Raw genomic sequence first — 7555 nt, 5'->3', positions numbered from 1 at the left:
CCGTACGAATCTTGAGCTTGTTCGAGAGATTCTAGTCCACGTATGTATGTTTCTGTCCTGTCGTAGTAACCTCTTAGATGTGTAAGCATATTCTTTGGTGTGGGTATTTTCTAGTAGTGCTTGCATGTACGATTGAATTATCTTATGCTTTTGTTCGAATCTTTCATGTATAAGTTCAATAGCTTTGTTGTAGTTTGTGTGCGTTAGAGCAAATCCGGCAATGGTGTATGACGCTTCTCCTTTTAGTAAAGAATTTAGGTAGTTAATTTTTTGAACGACGGTTAGTGTGTTGTTGTTGTGAATTGCTGAATCAAATGAATCCCAAAAAAATTGCCATTCAAGTACGTTTCCATCAAATGTAGGTAAGTTCAATTTCGGTAGTTTAGTAAAGTTGCTGATATTGACACTTGAATTTGAACGTAAAGACGTGAAGTTGAGGCCAGTATTTTGTGAGTCATCTCTAAAGTTATATGCGGGGCCAACATTTTGAATGGGTTGCAGTGTCTCATTGTGTGGCAAAAACTTCTAGAGGCTGCATTTAAATCAGATGTTCGATGGTGAATGAATTTACGAAGAATTTTGCGTATTCTCGTCTCTAAGTTATATTTATACTCATCTGTGTCAAGTTTCTCTTGCTCTATATCCTCCTCCTGTGCACTTTCTAAAATGTTTTAATCCAAATCCTTAAGAATATCTTGCTTTTCCTTTAATGTATCAAGAATTGTTTCCAACTCGTCCTCTTCCGGTTTTTCTTCTGATTCACTCTTCTCGTCAACTTTTCTTAAAATTATAGAAACTACGCTTCTGTGTCCCGCTCGAATAGATTTAAATTTTGTAGTCATCTTCTTCTGGTCACAGTACCAATATCGTAAGGTGGTTTTACTAAAACTGCATATGTAATAAGAAAGATGTCTAAACTGTATGAATTTGTATTGATGACTAAAGAACAAGATAACGTCATAAGTTTACGACGTTGGATATACAATAATGCCACGTTACATTAACGTTCTCTTCTGTGCGTGATTTCCAACAATATCACTACTCATTGGAGCAGATTACTGGTCTTTAGTATGAGATGAAATTATTCCAGGTGACGGACCAACAGCGGAATCCAGCAGATTAACTCACTCGAGGACTGACTGCGGAACAGTTTTTCAGAACTCACTCTGGTTTAACGGATCCGAATGGCTAACCGATAAGGGAAAGGGCCGACATGAATGTAAACGCTCACAGATAGTACCGTATTATCATCATTCGTAGAACACGAAAGCAACGACGACCCAACAACGAAAGAAGTAAGTAACAGACTAAATGAAGAAGGAATTGACATTATTATGGATAATACTCAGTTAAACACTTTATTCAAAATAATCGGAGTTATCGCCTTTATTCTAAGATTTGTAGCCCAATGTGAAATTCCAAAATCACAGAGAAAACCCGACTAACTTATAACAAGTAAATCACAACATGCCATGGAACTATGGATAATGAACTGTCAGCAGGACAATACTCGGAAGAAATTGGCAAGCTTGAAGTCACAGACCAGCAAAAGGTTGTCGCTCGTGAACAGTTAAGACTATTTCTTGATACAACTGGAACTATTCGTTGCGGATGGGGGATTCTCAACGCTTCATAAACAGACTGCTAGATTCTCTTATTTATAAACAAAGAGGCCACCAACTTACTCGATTGTTTGTTCTGGGTGGACATGAAATATCAGATAAGACAAACATACTGTATATCGTGCATTCGCCAGTACGCGGAGAAGGTTCTACACAAATGTATAACTTGTCAAAAAGTTAGCTAACCATACATAGCACCTAATCGAACGCCATTACCGAAAATCAGATTGACAGAAGCTCCGCCTTTTACAGACACTGGAATCGACTTTCCAGGAGGACCCATGCACACTACGAAAAGACATTGAAATGAGAAATAAGTATGGATTTGCCTGTTTACGTGTGCTTTAACACGTGCCTTTCATCTTGATGTAGTACCTGACCTTACAGAAGAATTATTTGTACAGTCATTTAGAAGATTTACAAGCCTTAAATCTCTTCCTCGTACAGTGATTCCCGATAATGCGTCAACATACCTAGCAGTGACAACTCTACAACAGATTTTCATCGGATTACCAGCAGTGATGGTGATACATGGCTGTGTACATCCTGTATATACAACTCGTCTAAACATCAACCCAACAATTTTAGATCTGTAAATTTGCTTTCGCAAATATTTTGTTCTTCCCTCGTCGGGATATATATAAGTCTGAAAATTACACCAAACAGTGTTAGAGTTAGATTTTCTACTGACAATTTTTTGTCCGTCCCTCAGCGGGATATGAACTCACACCTTTGATACACTACAGCACCAATCGCTTAGCCTCATGTCCAGCGCTCATATATATATATATATATATATATGCAAGTCTTAATTAAAAACTACGTTCAAATCTATGATTGCGTTGGATAAAAACCGCAATTTTTATACGTGTGCATGTAAAACAAATTTCGTTGTAGAAGGGTCTAAATACAGCATTGACAACATTTTCCAAAAGACCAAAAAAGTGAAAAAGTATATTTTAACAAAACGCATTTGACTAATAGTATATAATAGTATATATATCTTTAGACGAAAAATATCCCCATTGACGCCATCTCATCTTTTACATGAAAGTATAATTTCGAAAACAGAGATGCACATCGACATTCACAACGCGAATATTCAAGAACTGGACACGATCACAGAAAACAAACTACAATGTATTTGAAAGAAAAAGACTTTTACTGAGTATTGGACAATTTTGGAAAACGTTGGTCTAACGAATATCCTTCCGAATTACGTGAATACCTTCGAGCCTCCGGAAAACTTAATGGTTAAGTTAACATCGGTGATATAGTTCAACTAGAAAATGAACCACCACGACTTTAATGGAACAATTGAAGATTTCATTAAAGGAGGAGATGGACTTATTCGTGCAGCAAAAGTAAAGACTTCTAGATCACTAGTTACCACATGCACACAATTGTGGAGTGATATCCAATAGAGCTATAGTACTAGTAACTGTTAGGGTTGAACAAAACACAATCCTTTTCAGAAATGTACATAGTTATATACTAGTATGCCATACAAAAAAGATTCTTTGATTAATATTGCTGTATCTTAAAGTGTACTCGTACCCAACTGTTACTGTTTGAACATAATATGTTTATTGTATTATATTTTTCATATTGTACTGAATTATACAATTGCTATCATCTTGAAATTTTGTATATTATTATATTATTTTAAGTTTTTATAACTTGTATCCGATCCTATTGTATATTAAGACAATAAAATTTGTTTAAACTAACTGTTAAATGAATTTTGTGAAGAAAGTTAACGTACTATTAAATTTTATCTTTTTTATAGAAGTTTAATAGTTTTAATAATGTATCACTTTGAAATAAGCTAATGTGTTTTGAATTTTGAAGCCCCCAGAATGTCGGCAATACTGGCAAAAAGACTTAAGAACAATATGTCATATAATTGTTCCCGTACTTTCGCGTATACTATTGTAAGTCCACACTGAAATGATTTTTTGGGTAAGCCTCGCCAGCGCTGTACGGTAAAGTTCGCCACCGGACATGGCTCAAATGAAAGGTAATAACTTGGGGAAGGCCACACTGAAATGAATTTTTGGGAGTTAGGCCCATTCGGAAATTGTTGGGGTTCAAAGTTGCTGCTAAGGAAAAAAATATGTATACACCCTACATTCTTTCGGTAAGCCTCGCCAGCGCTGTACGGTAAAGTTCGCCACCGGACATGGCTCAAATGAAAGGTAATAACTTGGGGAAGGCCACACTGAAATGAATTTTTGGGAGTTAGGCCCATTCGGAAATTGTTGGGGTTCAAAGTTGCTGCTAAGGAAAAAAATATGTATACACCCTACATTCTTTCGGTAAGCCTCGCCAGCGCTGTACGGTAAAGTTCGCCACCGGACATGGCTCAAATGAAAGGTAATAACTTGGGGAAGGCCACACTGAAATGAATTTTTGGGAGTTAGGCCCATTCGGAAATTGTTGGGGTTCAAAGTTGCTGCTAAGGAAAAAAATATGTATACACCCTACATTCTTTCGGTAAGCCTCGCCAGCGCTGTACGGTAAAGTTCGCCACTGGACATGGCTCAAATGAAAGGTAATAACTTGGGGAAGGCCACACTGAAATGAATTTTTGGGAGTTAGGCCCATTCGGAAATTGTTGGGGTTCAAAGTTGCTGCTAAGGAAAAAAATATGTATACACCCTACATTCTTTCGGTAAGCCTCGCCAGCGCTGTACGGTAAAGTTCGCCACCGGACATGGCTCAAATGAAAGGTAATAACTTGGGGAAGGCCACACTGAAATGAATTTTTGGGAGTTAGGCCCATTCGGAAATTGTTGGGGTTCAAAGTTGCTGCTAAGGAAAAAAATATGTATACACCCTACATTCTTTCGGTAAGCCTCGCCAGCGCTGTACGGTAAAGTTCGCCACCGGACATGGCTCAAATGAAAGGTAATAACTTGGGGAAGGCCACACTGAAATGAATTTTTGGGAGTTAGGCCCATTCGGAAATTGTTGGGGTTCAAAGTTGCTGCTAAGGAAAAAAATATGTATACACCCTACATTCTTTCGGTAAGCCTCGCCAGCGCTGTACGGTAAAGTTCGCCACCGGACATGGCTCAAATGAAAGGTAATAACTTGGGGAAGGCCACACTGAAATGAATTTTTGGGAGTTAGGCCCATTCGGAAATTGTTGGGGTTCAAAGTTGCTGCTAAGGAAAAAAATATGTATACACCCTACATTCTTTCGGTAAGCCTCGCCAGCGCTGTACGGTAAAGTTCGCCACCGGACATGGCTCAAATGAAAGGTAATAACTTGGGGAAGGCCACACTGAAATGAATTTTTGGGAGTTAGGCCCATTCGGAAATTGTTGGGGTTCAAAGTTGCTGCTAAGGAAAAAAATATGTATACACCCTACATTCTTTCGGTAAGCCTCGCCAGCGCTGTACGGTAAAGTTCGCCACCGGACATGGCTCAAATGAAAGGTAATAACTTGGGGAAGGCCACACTGAAATGAATTTTTGGGAGTTAGGCCCATTCGGAAATTGTTGGGGTTCAAAGTTGCTGCTAAGGAAAAAAATATGTATACACCCTACATTCTTTCGGTAAGCCTCGCCAGCGCTGTACGGTAAAGTTCGCCACCGGACATGGCTCAAATGAAAGGTAATAACTTGGGGAAGGCCACACTGAAATGAATTTTCGGGAGTTAGGCCCATTCGGAAATTGTTGGGGTTCAAAGTTGCTGCTAAGGAAAAAAATATGTATACACCCTACATTCTTTCGGTAAGCCTCGCCAGCGCTGTACGGTAAAGTTCGCCACCGGACATGGCTCAAATGAAAGGTAATAACTTGGGGAAGGCCACACTGAAATGAATTTTTGGGAGTTAGGCCCATTCGGAAATTGTTGGGGTTCAAAGTTGCTGCTAAGGAAAAAAATATGTATACACCCTACATTCTTTCGGTAAGCCTCGCCAGCGCTGTACGGTAAAGTTCGCCACCGGACATGGCTCAAATGAAAGGTAATAACTTGGGGAAGGCCACACTGAAATGAATTTTTGGGAGTTAGGCCCATTCGGAAATTGTTGGGGTTCAAAGTTGCTGCTAAGGAAAAAAATATGTATACACCCTACATTCTTTCGGTAAGCCTCGCCAGCGCTGTACGGTAAAGTTCGCCACCGGACATGGCTCAAATGAAAGGTAATAACTTGGGGAAGGCCACACTGAAATGAATTTTCGGGAGTTAGGCCCATTCGGAAATTGTTGGGGTTCAAAGTTGCTGCTAAGGAAAAAAATATGTATACACCCTACATTCTTTCGGTAAGCCTCGCCAGCGCTGTACGGTAAAGTTCGCCACCGGACATGGCTCAAATGAAAGGTAATAACTTGGGGAAGGCCACACTGAAATGAATTTTTGGGAGTTAGGCCCATTCGGAAATTGTTGGGGTTCAAAGTTGCTGCTAAGGAAAAAAATATGTATACACCCTACATTCTTTCGGTAAGCCTCGCCAGCGCTGTACGGTAAAGTTCGCCACCGGACATGGCTCAAATGAAAGGTAATAACTTGGGGAAGGCCACACTGAAATGAATTTTTGGGAGTTAGGCCCATTCGGAAATTGTTGGGGTTCAAAGTTGCTGCTAAGGAAAAAAATATGTATACACCCTACATTCTTTCGGTAAGCCTCGCCAGCGCTGTACGGTAAAGTTCGCCACCGGACATGGCTCAAATGAAAGGTAATAACTTGGGGAAGGCCACACTGAAATGAATTTTCGGGAGTTAGGCCCATTCGGAAATTGTTGGGGTTCAAAGTTGCTGCTAAGGAAAAAAATATGTATACACCCTACATTCTTTCGGTAAGCCTCGCCAGCGCTGTACGGTAAAGTTCGCCACCGGACATGGCTCAAATGAAAGGTAATAACTTGGGGAAGGCCACACTGAAATGAATTTTTGGGAGTTAGGCCCATTCGGAAATTGTTGGGGTTCAAAGTTGCTGCTAAGGAAAAAAATATGTATACACCCTACATTCTTTCGGTAAGCCTCGCCAGCGCTGTACGGTAAAGTTCGCCACCGGACATGGCTCAAATGAAAGGTAATAACTTGGGGAAGGCCACACTGAAATGAATTTTTGGGAGTTAGGCCCATTCGGAAATTGTTGGGGTTCAAAGTTGCTGCTAAGGAAAAAAATATGTATACACCCTACATTCTTTCGGTAAGCCTCGCCAGCGCTGTACGGTAAAGTTCGCCACCGGACATGGCTCAAATGAAAGGTAATAACTTGGGGAAGGCCACACTGAAATGAATTTTCGGGAGTTAGGCCCATTCGGAAATTGTTGGGGTTCAAAGTTGCTGCTAAGGAAAAAAATATGTATACACCCTACATTCTTTCGGTAAGCCTCGCCAGCGCTGTACGGTAAAGTTCGCCACCGGACATGGCTCAAATGAAAGGTAATAACTTGGGGAAGGCCACACTGAAATGAATTTTTGGGAGTTAGGCCCATTCGGAAATTGTTGGGGTTCAAAGTTGCTGCTAAGGAAAAAAATATGTATACACCCTACATTCTTTCGGTAAGCCTCGCCAGCGCTGTACGGTAAAGTTCGCCACCGGACATGGCTCAAATGAAAGGTAATAACTTGGGGAAGGCCACACTGAAATGAATTTTTGGGAGTTAGGCCCATTCGGAAATTGTTGGGGTTCAAAGTTGCTGCTAAGGAAAAAAATATGTATACACCCTACATTCTTTCGGTAAGCCTCGCCAGCGCTGTACGGTAAAGTTCGCCACCGGACATGGCTCAAATGAAAGGTAATAACTTGGGGAAGGCCACACTGAAATGAATTTTCGGGAGTTAGGCCCATTCGGAAATTGTTGGGGTTCAAAGTTGCTGCTAAGGAAAAAAATATGTATACACCCTACATTCTTTCGGTAAGCCTCGCCAGCGCTGTACGGTAAAGTTCGCCACCGGACATGGCTCAAATGA

The sequence above is a fragment of the Mytilus californianus genome, unplaced genomic scaffold, assembly GCF_021869535.1.
Source record: "Mytilus californianus isolate M0D057914Y unplaced genomic scaffold, xbMytCali1.0.p SCAF_12, whole genome shotgun sequence".
Taxonomy (NCBI): Eukaryota; Metazoa; Mollusca; class Bivalvia; order Mytilida; family Mytilidae; genus Mytilus; species Mytilus californianus.
Note: the sequence above shows the minus strand (reverse complement) of the source record.